Source organism: Brachycentrus maculatus, unplaced genomic scaffold (genome assembly GCF_059751285.1).
Source record: "Brachycentrus maculatus isolate JH-2025_06_01 unplaced genomic scaffold, ASM5975128v1 h1tg000131l, whole genome shotgun sequence".
Taxonomy (NCBI): domain Eukaryota; kingdom Metazoa; phylum Arthropoda; class Insecta; order Trichoptera; family Brachycentridae; genus Brachycentrus; species Brachycentrus maculatus.
Window position 1 is genome coordinate 115,727 of NW_028280884.1, and position 19,973 is coordinate 135,699.

Here is a 19,973-nt window from a genome sequence, read left to right on the forward strand (position 1 = left end):
GAAACTACCAAATATATGAAGATCGTAGTTATCAGAAATGCAATGATAACCGTGATACATTTTCTATTTATTTTAAAGTTTAATGCTGAATTTTTATTCGTCGTTGCCCCTTATTCGCATCCATTGTTGCATAGGGCACTGGATCAAATGATATCGATAGGAAATTATATAAGGAAAGTAAAAATCTAAATTAACTTCCTTAAATACCATTGATTATAAATTAAATTATTACCTGAATGCATGGTAGCTAATCGCACAAATTGCTTAATCTTGTAATTATATTGGTGAAGGCGGAAAAGGAATTATATTGGTTTTTTTATAAACAAAATGAGAAATCGTGAAAAAAAAATACTATTGATTGTGTTATATAGGATAAAGGCGATGAAGAACAATCGAAGTGTAAACAATGAGAAGAGTACTGTAGAAGAATATAGAATATAAAAGCCCCTGCTGGGAAAAATAAGAGAAGGAGGAATATAAAAAAGCAGTTAAAAGTGGAAGAATGAGTTGAAAGGAAACGTGAGATAATAATCTTTTGATGTCAAGCAGTTTAACCAGTCTTTATCTCAAAACTTAAAAAAAACGTTTTCATTATTTTATCGTGAGAAAATGAGTAAAATAAAAAATACCCATTTTTAAAATTAGCTGAAATTTATATTAATTTTATTTTTATATATAATTTCACCGAAGCATGGTTTCTCGCGTAAAATTTTAATCTATGTAACTGTAATATTTTCTTCAGAGTGTATTTCGTATCAACTAAATGCATATTTGAATTTGAAACAATTTAATGTTATCTTTTAAAATTCTGAAGAGATATTATTGGGGAGAGCATTTTAGAAATAAAAATATCTCTCCATTTGAAAACTATGTTCTCATGCTGAAAATAAAACAGGTCTGACAGAACAAAGTTAAATAAAAATAATAATTTTGGGTCATTTGTATAGCGCCAGTTTCGGAAAACAATACTTAAAGGGCGCTTCCTTGTATGTCCCTTATATTTCATCATAACTATTTCAGTAAAAAATAAATCAGATACCGAAGGGAAATAATACCTTTATATAGGGCCCTTGTTAGATTGCCAGAAGGTTAACGCACTGCTCAGGAAAGAAGCAAGGAGTGTTCACGATATATCACGGACCGAACGTATTATTGTGTAAAGTGGACCTTTTGTGGACCATGTTCGGGTCGGAGATGAGCGCTGTACCGACAATACGTTGTTTAACGACGTGTTGGAAATCGCCTTTGTCTGTTATAATTTATTCCTATTCACGTTCGGACATGGAGGTTATAAAACACTATGGAATAATGACTCTCCCGCGAACCGAATTTCAAAACACACTGACAAAAAACAATTATTATAATAAGCGATTTCATCTAACGTACGTCCCCAATATGATGTATCGTATCCATACATTTGTTCTTTTGGCACTGCGGCGCTGACGCTGGTACAATTCCTGACATGTTCCGTTAATTTTTAAAGTGACAACGTAGTGAAAAAGAGATTATATCTGTATATATATATATGAGATTATAGCGATTCTTTTCCCCTGTATCCTAACTTTGCATGGCTAAAATCAATCATTTCTGTATCAATTTTGCATGACGCCAAATCGACGGGCTGAAATTGCACAGATTCAAGCAGTGCCAAAACGGCGCCTTTCAATAGCTGATGTTATAGGACTTAACGATGAGAATTTATAGTTAATCATAGAAACATGCTTTTTATTACTTATGATGGTTTAGATCAGCTAACGATGGTCGGTGCCAAAATCGCTCGACATTTTGCTCTGTTCATTGTTAGTAGAAGGGTGGTGTCAAATGTGCATACATATTAACAATAATATTCTAAATAACTTCATAGGCTATCTCAGGTAGCAATCAAAACAGATAAAAGTTCATTAAAATACGATATTTTTTTGTAAAATATATAAATAAACGCTTAATTTACTGCGAACAAAGTTTTACGAAGCGATTTTCCTCATGTTACGTAATTACCCTCATATCTCCTTATCCTTGCAACATTGTCTTACATAAAGTGTAACGGTTTATAGAAATATATGATTTATTTCTAATCAAACATTTGGATAATCTGTATGTTATTTTTGGAACCATTAATGGTTTTCTGGAACCTAACCATTTTATATAATTTCTGAAAATTATTCGACTGTGCGATCTTATATTCCGGGCGTTCTTAATTCTCTTCCGCTATTCATTCCTCATATCGTAAAGCAAAACGTGGCGTAATCATATTTTATTTCTTCTTTACAGATTGAGCCTTGGATTATTCCAGCAAACGTAACAAAACATCGCTCCAATGAGGAAATACTGACGTGAGTTTTTTTGTCTTTGTTTTGTTTCGTTTTAATAAAACGTTTTCGTGTCCTACGCGATGTGATGTATAACTAGAAAAAAATGGAAATCTTCGATTCGGTACCGTGGGATCAAAAAAAAGTAACTTGTAAAAAAGAATATTCATATATTTATGTATTTATATATTTAATTATAAAATAAATCATATATTTCTATAAAGAATATTCGTTTGTATGACACTACTTCAATAAAATCAAATTACATTACAAAGTTAGTTCGTATCATACATATAAGAATATAAAATGAGTTTTTTTTGCAATGTGGCAATTTACCAAAGAAAATTATACAATTAAGTAATTAACTTCATCACAGCAATAATTGACGGATCAAAGTCCGAAGCTATATAGTTCGGCATAGCGGTAGCTTTTTCAACAGAAATAACTATAGTCAGGTAGGTCCTGTACATTGGTACGTGAACTATCTGTCGCGGATAATTATCAGGAGCATATAAGCCAATCCACTGTATAATTTCAGCATAAACTGTCATACCGCGCAACAATCGTAAAATATTATTCTTCAAATTGGCATTCCTTCTAGTCTACTATTGTAGAGAAACGTACTCGAGGTCCCTTGAAGGCATTATCAAATTGCGACCGGACTGTTGTGAATATTTTTTCCCACCCATTTTGTTAATAACGTAAGTTATTATTGTTTTCATATGCTGCATTCTATACGTCCAAGACATAATTTTTAATGACAAATTGTGCAAAAAATGCATTCAAAGATCTTTTTACTACTCATTATTTCATATAGTTAACGAGTTCTAATACTTTTAGGGTTTCAGTGATGTGAAAACTGCTATAACACCCTTGACCGAAAATATCTAGTTAGTTTAAAGAAGGGGGTTCCAACTCTTTTATGCGATTTTTGCTCGTTATTTTTATTCGCGTACAAGCTGAGTATTTTTTTTTATTCAAAGCAGGCAACAGAAATGCTAAAAAGATGAAATTTAAGTTAATAGAGTTTCATAAGTGTCTTTAACTTCAGATGAAGAGACACCTATAATATTGATTAACATCAATTCATTGTCTGATATATATATATTTTTTAATTAATTTAATTTTCATTTAAATTAATTCATTAGTAGATACGACCACTTCTTTCGGACTTAAAAATGTTTACATAAAGCATTGGCTATCTACACTATTATATATATATTTCCTTCCCTACCCAACTTCTTCCCAGTTAACCTAATATCCTAGTTGATTATCCTCCCGTCCTGTCGCATCCCATTCGCGTGATTACTTGGCGCCTCCCGCAAGTAGCACTCGGAGGTGCCGTGTCGCGCCTCATCCATCATCTCGCAGCCACCGCCTAATTGGATTGACGCGATCCTGTCGCCTTGTTCCTCTCCGGCCAAATGCATCATTATAAATCACAACCCTAAAAATAATAATCACCCTATTTTATTAGAGAATTGTGTATCGCACTTGACGAGAGGGCCAGTGTATCTAGTGAATAAATAATATCTGCTCCTTTTATTTGCTTATATGTACATAAAACAAATTACTAATTAACGATTATCTATATTAATTTATATATTAAATATTAAAATCAAACACTGATTTTTATGTGTTTTTAATAATTAAATACAATTTAGTAGAATCTAAAAATCAGCGTTTGATTTAAATATTTAATATTCTAGTTCTACAAATTAAACGCCAAATCTCTAAATAATTATCTATATTTTTGGTTATTCAGAGTAAACCTTTCTATTAAGTTGTATTCTGGACTTTTCGCTTGATTTTTTTTTTTAATTTCTAGGACAAGAATAAAATAAAGCATTAATTTTATATTTATATATTCATTTAATTTCCGTGTGATGGCTACTTTGTAAATAACATAGCCGCGTAATCTGATTAATGGAAGCCATCATAAATTATGTCGACATTAAGATATAATATATAAATATTTTCAGTAATTTAAAAATAATTTGAGCCTAAATTAATTTATTTAAACGCATTGCCGGACATAACTTCTTAGATTCATTTAGAAATTAATCAAATTGAAAATTTCAATAATTATGTGGTTATCGTTCTTCAATTATATTCCAATAACAAGTTATGACCTTAGCAAACATCGGTTTTACCATCCTTATTGTATAATTATGACCATCGTTTTAGTACAAGACGAATAATCGGTATAAAGTTTATAACGCGATGTCGTGCACCGTGTACTCAAAACAGGTTTCATTCACATCTTTACGTAGGAGGTCAAATCCTAAGTGTCTATAAATCCAGCTCGAAGGACCACTAAACGCTCTCACGGCTATATGTAAGAATGGCATCGGCTTCGGTCACCTGGCTCGTTCGAAGTGCACTTTTGGTGCCGTGTGGTACTGCACATGTGCATTGGGTGCACGATTTGTTTATTCACTTGTGCAATCCTTTGAATTTTCTATTAAAAGGCGGTGCTCAGTGCAGCGGTGACTCAGCAGTGTCACAACAGATCTGCGATTTAATAACCAGTTAACCTCTAACTATCGGTTTAGTTATGTTAATTTCCAAGTTTTTGTTTGACTATTGGTCAGTGGAATAATACACTAACTCGGTAGTGTGTTTTTTGCAAACACAAAAAAGTAAGATTATTTTTTACTAAACAGGAGCTTAAAGTTTTAAAATTTGTAAAACTGCTGACGCTCTTTCTATTTCCCTGTCCGCTTCTACGGGGTATTGATGTGGCATTACCATGTACGTAACTCGATCCGTTGCTCTCTGAGCATAGCTTATTTACTGACGGACTGGTTATTCGTTTATTGTTGATCAAAATTGGAACTGGAAAAGTGAAAATGGTTTTAAAATGGTACATATTTTTCATGTTATACTCCTTTATAATAGCACTAAAATTGCCTGAATTTTAGGTCAATAATTATTTGCAAAAAAACCCGAGCCACAAAATCGTTTAAGGAAATAAAAAAATCTGAAATATCTGCCATTGAAAATTCGTCCATTCATCCGAGTACATCATTACTATTTTTATTTGTACGCCCAAAGCTGTTGATGACGATGTGTTTTTCGGAAAATTTTCTGAAATATTTTCAGAACAACATAAGTCTCGCACAGTATATGACTGTGAAATCGGGTTAGGTATTTCTTGCAATCGTAGATTACATGCCGAAAATTGGGAAAATCTGAAAATCGAACACTAACCGACTCAACGACTGTTGATCGATTTTAGAATTTTCGCAATGGTTTGTTATTCCGACGAGCAGTTGATTCACTACTCAGTTTAATTGGAAACAGCTTCATTATTATTGCACATACCCGCTAACTGTCGCTCGTACATGGCCCCGGGCTGCCCCGCTTACCTGATTGTCCATACAAGGAAGTTTGTAATACACGACTATCAGCACTCCACTCTAGCTGTAGACGTAATCTCGTCCAGTTATACAACACCTCATCTTGTTTACCTCACTTTCGATTGTACAAATACTGCGGTTTTTTGTTTTTGCACATTTCGGTGTGAAAACACAAGTGGACCGATTGAATGTGCGGTGTGTTGAGAAGATGCATACATTAATTATGACGAAAGACATTATATTGCTCATCTTTTCGTTGCTCCCATTGTTTCGGTTGAAGTGCTCTCCTTCAAACCGAATTTTTCATAACCGAGCATTACAGGGCGTATTATTATGAATGATATCGTTAACTGTGTAATGACTGAAATTCTTCTTTTTCTTCTTTCTCTGTGATGCTTTATTACTTAAAAGCAAGGTGATCCACCCAACACTTCAAATCGAATTGAATTAATGTCCTTCAATTACACTTATTTTCATCAATTAAGAGGGCGATCAATATCAACGAAATCATGGATTTAACTATAGAAAACCAATAACTGATCTCGCAAAATAATGTCCATTTTTTTAACAGTGCATTTTCAAACTGAATGTATTCAAAATTCAATAACTGTGCCTCCATGTAATTCTCCACCGTGTTGACGTTTTATGATCTACCTGCACGAATATCTAACTGAGAGAGAGGCAAAGAATAATATTTTCTATTGTCTCGAATTTTACTCATGCAGAATGCCTATTTTCTGAACTTTTTTGTGTATTTTGAATCGTCGTTTTCAGCACTTGATAGTGTACTATTATCTATGTTTTTTTTAATGGGTTCTAATTGCCGCGTGTGTTGTTGTCAGGTTATTTCTCGAAATAATATGTTTTTATTTAATAATTGTAGCTACGAAGTGGACCAAAACAGTGCAGGGACTCAAAATCCTGGAGCGAAGTCTCCAAATTTATCGGGCATTTGTGCGCTTACGTAACCATTATTTCACTATGTAACTATCGCGTCGCTTACTGTAGATACTTGACCACTGGCGTTATTGTGTTCCAATACTATCCGTGCTTTATCATTTTACATATTTTGTTTTCTGTGTTTAGAGCTTAAAATCAACTAAACAACGTAACAATACCCAACGTATTATTAGCATTCCATTGTGTATGCACGGAAGTAACAATTAGGATTACAAGTGCGTGTCACCCTTTGGATTCGTTTTGGTGACATGACCGTGTATGCATTGTGATCATTTTACTTCATCTATAGTTTCAATTTTTCTCTCCTAGTTAACTATGCATACTCTATATGCTATATGCTACATAGAAATCACGTCGAAATGCAATCCTCCAGACGAATGTGCAGTAAAACCTAGCTCGAAAGACGCGACGTTAAAAGTTTCTTCGAAATTTTATTAAGAAAACCATGGGTTTCTAATATAAGTCTTATTTGGTTATTTACTGCTGGTATTTCCACTCAAAGAATCAATTATCAAAAAAAAAAACACGGGTACAGGTGACAGATACGGTGATAAGTGATTTTAAGCGATAAGACTCTCCGGCAAGATTAATGATATTCTTGATAGAAGTGATTATTTCTTTGGTATGTTTTAGGGCGTTGTAATTTCGCGAAATGTCCTCCCCTAACAGAGGGACGACATTCTCCTTTAGAAGCACATTTCATTTATTTTTCGAATCGGTTTGTGTTAGTGACAGTGTCCTCGTTTCGGACATGTATTTAACCATGTTTTATTGTTGCTCTGCACGGCCTGTCTCCGTAATAGTAGCATGCTAATTTGTCCATTGTTTGTTTTGTTTTTTTACGGCATGACCGTGACGTCAGGCGACCGCGACCGGTCGAGTTGGCAGGCCGAATGAGCGAGACCTGCAGCGGTCAGGCGGCACCGATCGAAAGTGAAATTCTAGCAGGTCGTCCAGTTTTTTTAATGACCAATCTTGATTTGCGGATTGTCGATTGAAGTTTTCGCAAGGCGTGCTCGGGTGAAGTTTCAATATCAACACGTTCGTCGGCCGCTGGCGATTTTTTACAACTGATCAGTTACGCGGTATTTGATACCCATCATATGTTCTATTCGCGAGCTTTTACGGCGCCGTATTTATGTATTTGCATTTTTATTAATGAATTTGATCACGCGGATTGTAGTGTTACTACGGTTTTAAATTCTTCGGTTGTGTTTACAAATTCGTTACACTTTTTCAGCACCCAATTGGTCATAGATGGTACCTTAGATATATGAAGCATTCAAAAACGTCCATCCTACATTTAACTTGACATGTTGTCGTAACAAGTGTAATAAGTGTAGTGAAATAGTGCTAATATTTACGTCAGACGAGAAATGAATCGCGACTACCAGTTATTGCATAAAGTTAATACATCAGGCGACCAAAATAAAAATAAAACTAACTAACTAACCATCACGCCGCTTCCTCGCAGGGGTAGGCAGAGAGAATAGAACGCCACACCACTCTGTCCTTGCAAACATTCTTCGCCTCTTCCACGTTCATGCATCTCCTCATACATACCCGCCGATTGTTTCGACTCCTAACCTGACCACTTTCAAGTATTTGGCATACTTGATCGTGTCAAATACTTTTTTTCTCAGTCTTCCTCTGCTCCTTCTTCCAATTACATTCGCCACATAAATTTAAAAATAAAAATATTATCTGCAAAAATAGAAGTTCAATCGATGAAATAAGTAAGCAACATTATTCATTATCCATTTTCTGATTTTTTGGAATCCATATATATTTTCTATCCATATATATTTCTATTCTAAGGATTGACCCGCAAAGCTTCATATGATATCCATTATCACGCGAGAACCGGACCGTTTCCATTCATTTAGTTTCCATACAAGAGTGATATAAGTTACTATTTAGCATATTTATTATATAATATCAGAGTTGAGTCATTCGTCAAAAAAATACTAAATATCGTTTTAAAAAACCGGTCTCTCTTATTAGCTGAAACCTGTCTATGGGCGATATCGTAGTTACACGCTATTATTATTATTATTATTGTAGGCAATTATTTATTATTGTCAATGCCATATCGGGCAGTCTCCGGTCCGGCCGGGAGTGGGTGGCCATTAACTTGTACATGGTGCCCGTGGCCAATCTCCAGTAGACGAACCCTATCACCGCACTATTTTGACAAATCTATTTTCAGTTCTGACTTTATAAATCTTCGTACGTACTGACTATTGCTGAAATTAACGATTTCATAAAATAGTACTATTTTTTTATATGCCTTAAGAGTGTTTAAATAACGTGTATTTTTTTAAGAATTGTTTTATCTTTCGAAACCATTTGGGGTTGTGTATCGATATTTTTATCGGCATCTCAACAAGGACGAAGAAGTTATTAAAAATATGTATTTCTGGGTGTAATAATTCGAAAAATAATTACTCGAAAATAAAGGCTTTTGCTTCAATTAACGTTGAAGTTGGCATAGGAAAGTGTTCTGTACCTTATTACCGTGAAGCGCCCTTGAGGTATTTTTTTTACGAAAATGGCGCTATATAAGTAGTTATCCAAATTTATTATTATAATTATTATTAACATAACATATAAAAATATGGTTTTTAATTAATAGGTAATATAAGAAATGTTACACATTGAAAATTACCACTTAAACCAGCCAAAGACCATGTCTTAACCCTTGTAAATATCTAGACTTCTATATCCTATTTCGATAATATATTCATCTACATAGATAAATCAATAAAAATCTCTAGTTCTACATTTGTAATAGTTTCCTAGAAACTAAAATATATATGAAAAAAAAATCACCACTTACTTGCAGCATTGGACTTACTTTATTATATAGTTAAACAGTAGATATTTAGACGATAATAGGTCGACATGCCTTAAAATATTATAGAGGTACAATTCTCATTATGTAAGGTGCAATTTCAAGATTATCATAGCATAATGGACTTTTTCACTTTCGAAAATGAAAACGAGTTGACCACCACTACCACTACCATGATAAAACGAATATTATAATTTATTATCGTCCAATTAATTCATCGTATAACGTGAATATGAAAAAATATATATAATTCTACCCACGTTAGATTACGGAATAATCGAATTTGTGCTAATTATAACGTGTTAGAAAAAAACGTTCCATCGCAGTTTAAAATTAAATTTATTTTACATTTTTATATCGCGATGTATTAAAAAAGTCTCAAATGCATTATTTACAGGGCTTACCACATTATCACTTTTATTTTATACATGTAACGTTTATCATTCAGATCATGTTTAGCATATCAGATTATAAACAGAATAATGGTTTCTTTACACTCTGTATTTTTCACTCCTCCATTTAATTTCATAATTTTCCCTTGCAAATCGATGGCGCCCAGAGTATACTTAAAAAACGTCACAAACGCTACCAAATTCGTTTTATTTAACATGATTTCAGACAGGGATTTTATGCACATGGGATACAAAGCGACGGTAATTTACTGGAAAATTTTAGTTTTTACTGGATGGTAGTAGGAAACGGGGGGGGGGGGAGGGTAAGGATCGGCCTGACTCTTTTTGATGTATGGACTTTTCGTTACAAGTTCGATTTTTAATAGGATTTATGGATACTGATATAATTGACTAGGGACCTGAAAACAAACTCTGCGCAATGCTACTATAAAGTTATAATTCGATTACAACTTAATAGTTTTGCTGTCCCGGCGATAACGGCATTGGAAGGGACAAGGTAGAAAGTGATTTAATTAAAGTCCAGGTGTAATTATTTTATTGTAAAACCTTTATACTGTAAATTATTATTGTATCTCCTGTACGTAATGTATATAATCTAATAATTAAAAATAATAATAATATTTTTTTTTTTTTTTAATATAAAAATTAAAAAAATTATATTAACATGTTAGTATTCGGCTCAACACAGGCCATGCCTAAAGAGCCGTAATACATATAGTAAATGTAAATATGAAATAAATATATATCTATGAATCTATCTATGTATGAAATAAAATTTCAAAAAAATAATAAAATAAATAAATAAAAATATCCCGAAAAGAAGCTCCTAAAATTTCGACTTGTCAAAATCTTAAGCGACTGCACTCAGTCTATTTTAAACCTTCTTTCCCCGACTCCATGCTTCTCTTTCATACATAAGGGCTTCACTTTGGTACATAAGTGTTGGAACCAGGACTCCGTCGTGTACTGCCAGTTCAGCTTCTGGGGAATTAAACTTTTAAACAGCCAGTTACTTTAGTCTGGTAATCGTATTGATACAGGCCGTAATGACCCGTGTCATTCTAGAACTTTCCCTTCAGGCTATCGACAACAACGCGTTATAATTTCCTTGTTTCGGTATCGCCATAATACTTGCCGACTGTGAAAGTGTCGCGAGCCGCGCTCGGTTGACAACCGGAACCGCGCCGGAACTGGTAACTCTATTCCTGATCCTACCGGAAATAACGGCGCATGATTTAAATTATAATATCACATTATCGCTCTTTATTGGCAAGTATAATATAAGTATATACGAATTAGAAAATATCGACTTATTGTTATATTTTAATTTGCGAATAATACAGGTAGTTATAAATTTTTTAATCCCTCTAAAATACAAATTAAAAAATTGTATTCGGATATGTAGATGAACCTAGCGTGTATTTATGGTAATCCATCTATGGGCGCCCATCCATAATCGTGCAACGTTATGCGGTTTTTTCAACAACAATAAAATCCCAAAATATGATTATATCTTGATTACGGGTAGTTTCATCGAGGGAATCGTATACATTTGTAGTGTACAACTGGCACAGACTTATACGAGTTCGAGTATGCAACCCAGAGTGCATCGGGGTTTTAATCCTAGCATAATATAAATATGCTCCAGACAAGAAGTAAATAATTAAATAAATAAATAATTTCAATGTCATCATTCTTGCCGGTATAATTATAAAAATTCTATTATTGTTTTTATAAAAGTAACCTTTGCATGATTATTTGCACTTTTTGTTTTTTTTATTATTATTTTAATATGTTCACTAACAAAAAAACTGACTTCACAGCGTTATAAGAAATGTATTATAAATAAATAATCACGAAGCTCCGAATTGAACCAGTCACAAAACATACGTAACGTGTTAAAATATTTCTAATTTATTTGTATTTGTTATTTATTGTTATCAATATATTCCTTCAGTCGTACAAAAACTGACTTCACAGCGTTATAAGAAATGTATTATAAATAAATAATCACGAAGCTCCGAATTGAACCAGTCACAAAACATACGTAACGTGTTAAAATATTTCTAATTTATTTGTATTTGTTATTTATTGTTATCAATATATTCCTTCAGTCGTACAAAAACTGACTTCACAGCGTTATAAGAAATGTATTATAAATAAATAATCACGAAGCTCCGAATTGAACCAGTCACAAAACATACGTAACGTGTTAAAATATTTCTAATTTATTTGTATTTGTTATTTATTGTTATCAATATATTCCTTCAGTCGTACAAAAACTGACTTCACAGCGTTATAAGAAATGTATTATAAATAAATAATCACGAAGCTCCGAATTGAACCAGTCACAAAACATACGTAACGTGTTAAAATATTTCTAATTTATTTGTATTTGTTATTTATTGTTATCAATATATTCCTTCAGTCGTACAAAAACTGACTTCACAGCGTTATAAGAAATGTATTATAAATAAATAATCACGAAGCTCCGAATTGAACCAGTCACAAAACATACGTAACGTGTTAAAATATTTCTAATTTATTTGTATTTGTTATTTATTGTTATCAATATATTCCTTCAGTCGTACAAAAACTGACTTCACAGCGTTATAAGAAATGTATTATAAATAAATAATCACGAAGCTCCGAATTGAACCAGTCACAAAACATACGTAACGTGTTAAAATATTTCTAATTTATTTGTATTTGTTATTTATTGTTATCAATATATTCCTTCAGTCGTACAAAAACTGACTTCACAGCGTTATAAGAAATGTATTATAAATAAATAATCACGAAGCTCCGAATTGAACCAGTCACAAAACATACGTAACGTGTTAAAATATTTCTAATTTATTTGTATTTGTTATTTATTGTTATCAATATATTCCTTCAGTCGTACAAAAACTGACTTCACAGCGTTATAAGAAATGTATTATAAATAAATAATCACGAAGCTCCGAATTGAACCAGTCACAAAACATACGTAACGTGTTAAAATATTTCTAATTTATTTGTATTTGTTATTTATTGTTATCAATATATTCCTTCAGTCGTACAAAAACTGACTTCACAGCGTTATAAGAAATGTATTATAAATAAATAATCACGAAGCTCCGAATTGAACCAGTCACAAAACATACGTAACGTGTTAAAATATTTCTAATTTATTTGTATTTGTTATTTATTGTTATCAATATATTCCTTCAGTCGTACAAAAACTGACTTCACAGCGTTATAAGAAATGTATTATAAATAAATAATCACGAAGCTCCGAATTGAACCAGTCACAAAACATACGTAATGTGTTAAAATATTTCTAATTTATTTGTATTTGTTATTTATTGTTATCAATATATTCCTTCAGTCGTACAAAAACTGACTTCACAGCGTTATAAGAAATGTATTATAAATAAATAATCACGAAGCTCCGAATTGAACCAGTCACAAAACATACGTAACGTGTTAAAATATTTCTAATTTATTTGTATTTGTTATTTATTGTTATCAATATATTCCTTCAGTCGTACAAAAACTGACTTCACAGCGTTATAAGAAATGTATTATAAATAAATAATCACGAAGCTCCGAATTGAACCAGTCACAAAACATACGTAACGTGTTAAAATATTTCTAATTTATTTGTATTTGTTATTTATTGTTATCAATATATTCCTTCGATCTTACAAAAAAGGCACTCTAAGACATCTGCCGTGTCTTGTAGAATACGTATCGCAATGTCAAATTCAGGGCTGGCAAATTTCGAAAATCTAGGTCGCTTCCAAATATGTTTTTCTGTATTCTATTTATGATTCCTAATTTATTATTAGATTAAAACCAATATTTTTAGCTTTTCCACTTTTTTATTTGACCAGCGACCGGGTTTCGTCGTTACCGACATCATCAGACTGGTCTGACCAGTCTGATGATGTCGGTAACGACGAAACCCGGTCGCTGGTCAAATAAAAAAGTGGAAAAGCTAAAAATATTGGTTTTAATCTAATAATAAATTAAAAATGCAATTCCATCACGAAGTGTCAGTGGATAATATAAATCTATTAAAATATGATTCCTAATTAAAACTTTGCTACAAATAATAATAGTTGCGATTTTGCCCGAAAATGTTACCATAAGGCGAAAAAATAGTAAAAATAGTAAATTTATTATTATCGTCATTCTAGAAATTTCTCAAAATAAACTTATTTTCTCTCTCATGGAATGTTTGTTGTAATATTTGGTGTATATTACGAAATGTCAAGGTGAATTATTTAATAATTAGTGGCCCTGCAGATTGTTTATTTGTTATTATTAACTCTACACATTGTAATAAATCGTGATGAGGAAGAGATTTCATCCGATAGCGGGAAGCAGACGAGAAGCTGTATTTATGAGATTCTGGGAAGATGTGATGTGATGGTCGGAAAATAAAAGCTAAAGCAATTATTAAATACTCAATACAATAATTATCGACACCTAAAATAATATACCTTGTAAAATCAAAAAAAAATATTAATGGAATCGGCATTCTTTATCCTATTACGTTCCATATATGCGTACAAGAGAAGATGAAAATGTGACATCACAACAATTTTATTTATTTACATTATTTAAGATAGATGAAGAATATAGAAGTTTGGGCATTTACAGGGCTTGCGACTGTCATAGGCTTGGTTAAGTGATCACCTTACACACGTGTAACATTCACCAATTTTACCCATGATTGACAACCACACTACAATTTTTTAAACATCTAGATATATTGATCAAACTCGTAATATAGTATGTATGAGTTCATAATAGCCATCTATGGTGGCATGAGGAAAGTTTTTATTAAGCAGAGACTCTTGACATTTGCATGTGAAGTCTGAATCCTGGGTGACGAGTATATTCGCATACATGAAAAATGCTTGAAAACTTTATTTTCAAATAATGTGAAAATAACCCTTGTTTGGAAATAATCCAGATTTGTAAAAGAGTATTTGGACACACTGAAAATGTTGTAAATTGTTATTTAGTTACTTTTTCCTCTGTTACGGCGACGAAGTAATCTTAATTTTACATATTTTAACAGTTTAATTTTCGCTCCGCGGTTGCACAGCCCTGATTCTAGACCCGACTTATCTCGTCTTTCTTCGAATGCAGTCTCCTGGCGGAGAAGTGTAGCGTAAACAGTAAACAGTCGCGGCGGGCGCGTGCTCTTGTACTCGCAGCTGGTCACCTCGCGGGACCATCTGCCCGCTGCCTGCAAGCTACAGGCTACATACAGGCTGCAGGCTACCCACCGCCTCCGCAGGTGACGGGAGACGCGCAGCTTGTCGAGGGCTGGCGGCTGACGTCACCTTACAACCAACAGAATAGTAGCCACGTTACTGTGTTTTGCACACATTGTGGATCATATACTAGTCAATTTTATTTTTATCGGTAATTCACACCGCCTGTCCCACCCTCTGTTTTCTAAGATGCGACGTGACTGAACTTACTAACTAACTAACCATCACGCCGCTTCCCCGCTGGGGTAGGCAGAGAGAATAGAACGCCACACCATTCTGTCTTTGCAAACATTTTTCGCCTCTTCCACATTCATGCATTTTATCATACATACCCGCCGATTATTTCGACTTTTAACCTGACCGCTTTCAAGTATTTGACACACCTGATCGTGCCAATTTTTTCTCGAACTTCCTCTGCTCCTTTTTCCAACTACATTCGCCTCATAAACTGGAAGCTTAAAAAATCACACCCAAGATTTATACGAATGATTATTTGGTGATGAGGTTAAATTTGCTAATTTTCACCGAAAGTCGGTGAACTGAGGTCGAATTTGGAGTCATTTTCGAATTTACATATTCTGTGTAAGTAATGTGTGATATTGGCAGTAAGTGGACAAGAGCGACGAGGATATGAACGTATGTTAGATTATGGGAGGTAGTATGGGAATCGAGTGTGCCTCTTCTTGTGTAGAACCGCGATTATCCAGGTAGCATAAGTAATTGTTCCGTAAATAATCCATTGTTACATTACATAAGTCGTGTTTTCGTTTAAATCTAACGCGGATTTTTTGTATCCGACTTATCTACAATAGTAAAGTACATATCATACTCCTTTATTTCGTTTTCAATAATTTATTATATTACCAGTAAAATTGAAAAGTCGTCCACATAAAGTAAAACAAAGTCACGTTTAAGATAAGAAAGAAGTTTAATTTATTCAGTATCATTGCCACGCACGAATTGTGATAAGGCGCGAATGCACGCTTCTGTAAGTGTGCAACTAGGAAACATGCGTCTCGGAGGTGTCAAGTAATGGCGTTATCTATACAGGACACAGACCTACAGTTTACGCTGAAGGGCAAGATCGCGACCTTAGCCACGCTCGGTTGGCCACACTGCGGAAGGTGGATCAACCATCAACATTACTAACACACTTTTATGGTTGTGCTGGGCTAATTTAGTATTTGGCCCATAGACCATTTAAAATTCCCTGCTTACAGAGTTCATCATTTTGTAATATAAAATTAGAACATTGTTTTTAACCATATTTATTTTTGGTACTTTTCTCCAACCAGTTTGACAAGAACTTTGTCATCTTAAGGGTTAGACTTGTACAGTACATGTCTATCCTTGAAGATGACAATGTTCTTAGCGAAACCGGCTGGAGAAAAGTACTGAAAATAATTGTTGTTAAAAACAAAGTTCTATATTTATATTATAAAATTATTAATTCTGTTTATAAGCAGGCATTTTTAAAAATGTTTTATCAAATGTGCCACACAGCATCTTCAGAAAAGTGTTAACGATATTTGTGGGATTTATAAATCAATATTTCAGTTTTTAAATACTCTCGAAAAAGTGAAACATGCTAAAGTTTCCTTTTTATTGTAAATAGTATATTGACTAAACAAGCATAAGGCGACGTAATATGAAATTTCCTAGTCCGGGGACAAGTTGAAGGCATCGTTGTAAGAGGACCCTTAAAACTTAATTTCTTTATTCGGTATACTCATTTTGTAGGAGACCGTTCTCTCGTTAGCCTCCTCGTTAATAACAGCCTTTTGAGATTTCTCATTCTCCTTGGCAATATGGCCAAAGTAGGAAATAATATTTTTTCTCCATGTCTGCTAGTTCATGTAGACGTTTGTTTCTCGCAGTCCAAAGAATGCTTAGTATCTGTCTCCAGGACCAACAATCTAGCATCCTTTCTTTTGCGCTGTGTGAATGTGTATGTCTGTTTCCATTTCTCCATGCAACTCAATTCTAATAAAATTTGGTGCCCTCCCTGGCGCTAGTATCCAAATGGTGTCACGTTTGTTATTATCATCTTGTACCGTTACCTGATCTCGATTTGTCACCAATTCGCTACATATCGGCGCAATTTCAATGTGGGTATCGGTCGAGAGTCGGTACATTTTCACCGACAACTGTACTTAGAGAGCCTGTCGATAAAATCATTAAATATTCGATTTAATTCGCAAATTATACAAGTACAGTGTAGCACGATACGGTTGGTATACGTGTTCTGGTTTTTGCATGCAAAGTCCACTATAATATTTAATAAGACGACTGTGACTATTAATGATTATATCAATTTGCAAATAAGCCTTCTAATATTTAAATATATATTTTATAGAGTTAGTATCATTGTACATTTCGTGATGTTTTGTTTATTAAGTAAATAAGTTAGAAATATTACGGAGGTACGTGTTACCTGAAAATATGAGGAAAAATAATAATGATATTGCATCAAATACATTAGTGGTCACGTAATATTTTTTATGAATTTTAATTTGCCATTTTAATATTAAGAATGGCAAATTAATATTCATTACTTTTTACTTATTTCATGAAATACTATGAGTTAGAATGAGTACGCAACTAACGTAAATAATTTGGATCCTTAATTTTAGATTAACACCGGTTTGTAAAAATGTTTTTCAAGTAACAAAAGTTTCCTTCAGTATTTTATGCGTTGCATGATCTTTGTCTCGTTTTTGTACTCAATTTGCTCGATACAAATTTAGAGGAACATCTGTAAATTCCTTTTTTTGGGCGCGAAATGTTGGTCTTCTTAATAAATCACACGTTGAAGTAACACTTTTTGAAACATAAAATATGGATAACCTGCATATTGGCAGTAAATGGCAATAATTGCAGGGGTGGCAGTAGTATTTTTCCCGTGAGTAACTGAACAACTGCTAACGCTTCCATCTGTGTGATATACCTGCGTATTAATATTTAGTATTCACCCACACAAAGGTGGGTATAATGTACGTACATTATTAAGCGCTAGCCGAGTGCATCGGGTTCACCGGACCGCGCAGCGGTCTGCAACAGTAAACCACACAGATATAGTTAAATGCATCCCGCCGCCCACTTTATACGCTGTTAGGAACAATACGAAGGAAAAAACCAGTCGAATATAGTCTGGGTACTGTGTAGGGATGAAACCTGTAGGTTTTCAGGGGATATTGCGTTGTTAAAAAAAGACTCGTTTTCTTGTCTATGCACTTGGCCGAATTCGCGTGCAAGTGAGGAAGCTAGTTGAAGGCTTCAGAGCGGAACTCGAGCCCGCGGGAGTCCATCTGTTCCCGTCGTATCTGGGTTACTTCCGTTGTTTACCCCTTGACCGGGATTGACCGACATATGGTACTTGATGTATTGGATTTTTGGCGAATTTCAATTAATATTTCAAGTCTCTGAGCGTTTTGCCTTATGGTCTTTACTTCGCCCGTTCTGTCTTACTCGGATATCGTCGGCTTTATTCGTAAAGTGCACCAATTTCATGTGAACGAGAGAGTGAACACGTAATAATTCAACCGTCAAGCGGCATTTACCAGTTCCAAAAATATAATTAGAGTTTCATATATTCGTAAGAACATAATGAAGCATGTTTTGGGAATCGGAAAATTCTGCTTGTCGATTAAATTACTATTTTTTTTTACTCTTTCCTGTCAGCAATTCCAGAGCGTGTTAGTCACTTTACGAATCAAGCGGACAATTATACCTTGTTAATGGAAATATCAACGATTCATCCATAATAATTCTATTTTTTTTATTCATTCCTTCCCGCAACTGATGGTACATAAGGCACTGTGTCACCACGATGTCCATGTTGTTTGTCGTAAAATATTGAATCAACTTTTTGTCTCAGATCGGGCGAATCGCGACCTAAAAACAACAGTGGTTTAGGTAGATTGCAATTTTAGTAAAGATGCATCCTTGTTCTTCTGAGGTCACGAATCAGCAAGATCAGTCAGTCAGACAGACAGTCAGACAGACAGACAGACATCAAGACAGGCTGACGGATATTCAATCTTATTCATAAGAAGCTGTTTTGCATTTTGAATTCATCGCTTCATTTTAGAAGAATAAGTAGAAATAGAATTGTTATTTCACGCGATGACTAGCCTCTTGCTAACCTCTCTTTTACTTTGTTTGCGCTAAAATCCCATAAAATAAATTCTGTACATGTCCAAATTGTATAAATCAAGCCGATTTTCATTATTTCCATCAACCTTTCGCACGTGACACGCGAGGCTACATCTCGGTGACATCTCACGTAAAGGTTCAATTCGCAACGAGTAGTGGCCGCTAGCGGCCGACGCATCTCGTATGAATGATTTCTTTAATAAGCCAAATACGTCACGCAATAATATCCCAAAGACTGCGGCTATATGACTTTTATGCACTTTTTTGTTCTCCTGACTGTCGCAAAGATTTGGCGACGGATTGTAGTAGATTCCATAACAAATTATGGTAATTTATTGAACAAATCATACAGAGCATTCGTAAACAAAGGCGTCTGCCGCTTGCTAGAAATTGTACCTTAATTTTCAGAAGAAAACTCGGTTCTCACGGCCTTCGCCCATCTCCGTAACCGTCCGGTAATGATCATGAACATAGTGTAATACAAAAAGAGGAATTATTTATCGTTAGTTGTGTGTGGCACATTATTGTTGAGCGTTCTTCGCTTATCGGCAATGCAAAGAATCAAATTAATACGAGCTGAGAATCCCCGCTTATTATGTGTAGTGTGTAGGTACCACAAGAGGCCGTCAGTGTGATTAAGAACCTAA

The 19,973-nt window shown here is 34.0% G+C and overlaps 1 protein-coding gene across 9 annotated transcripts in view; it reads left to right on the plus strand.

Annotated features, from left to right (window-relative positions):
* Nucleotides 1-19,973, plus strand: part of LOC148309302 (IQ motif and SEC7 domain-containing protein 3-like) — a 113,045-nt gene that overhangs the window by 43,508 nt on the left and 49,564 nt on the right. For all 9 annotated transcript variants that reach the window (XM_088260338.1, XM_088260337.1, XM_088260334.1 and 6 more), the window contains one exon: nt 2,272-2,333. The gene's annotated coding sequence lies outside the window, so the exon portion shown is untranslated. The remainder of the gene's footprint in view (nt 1-2,271; nt 2,334-19,973) is intronic.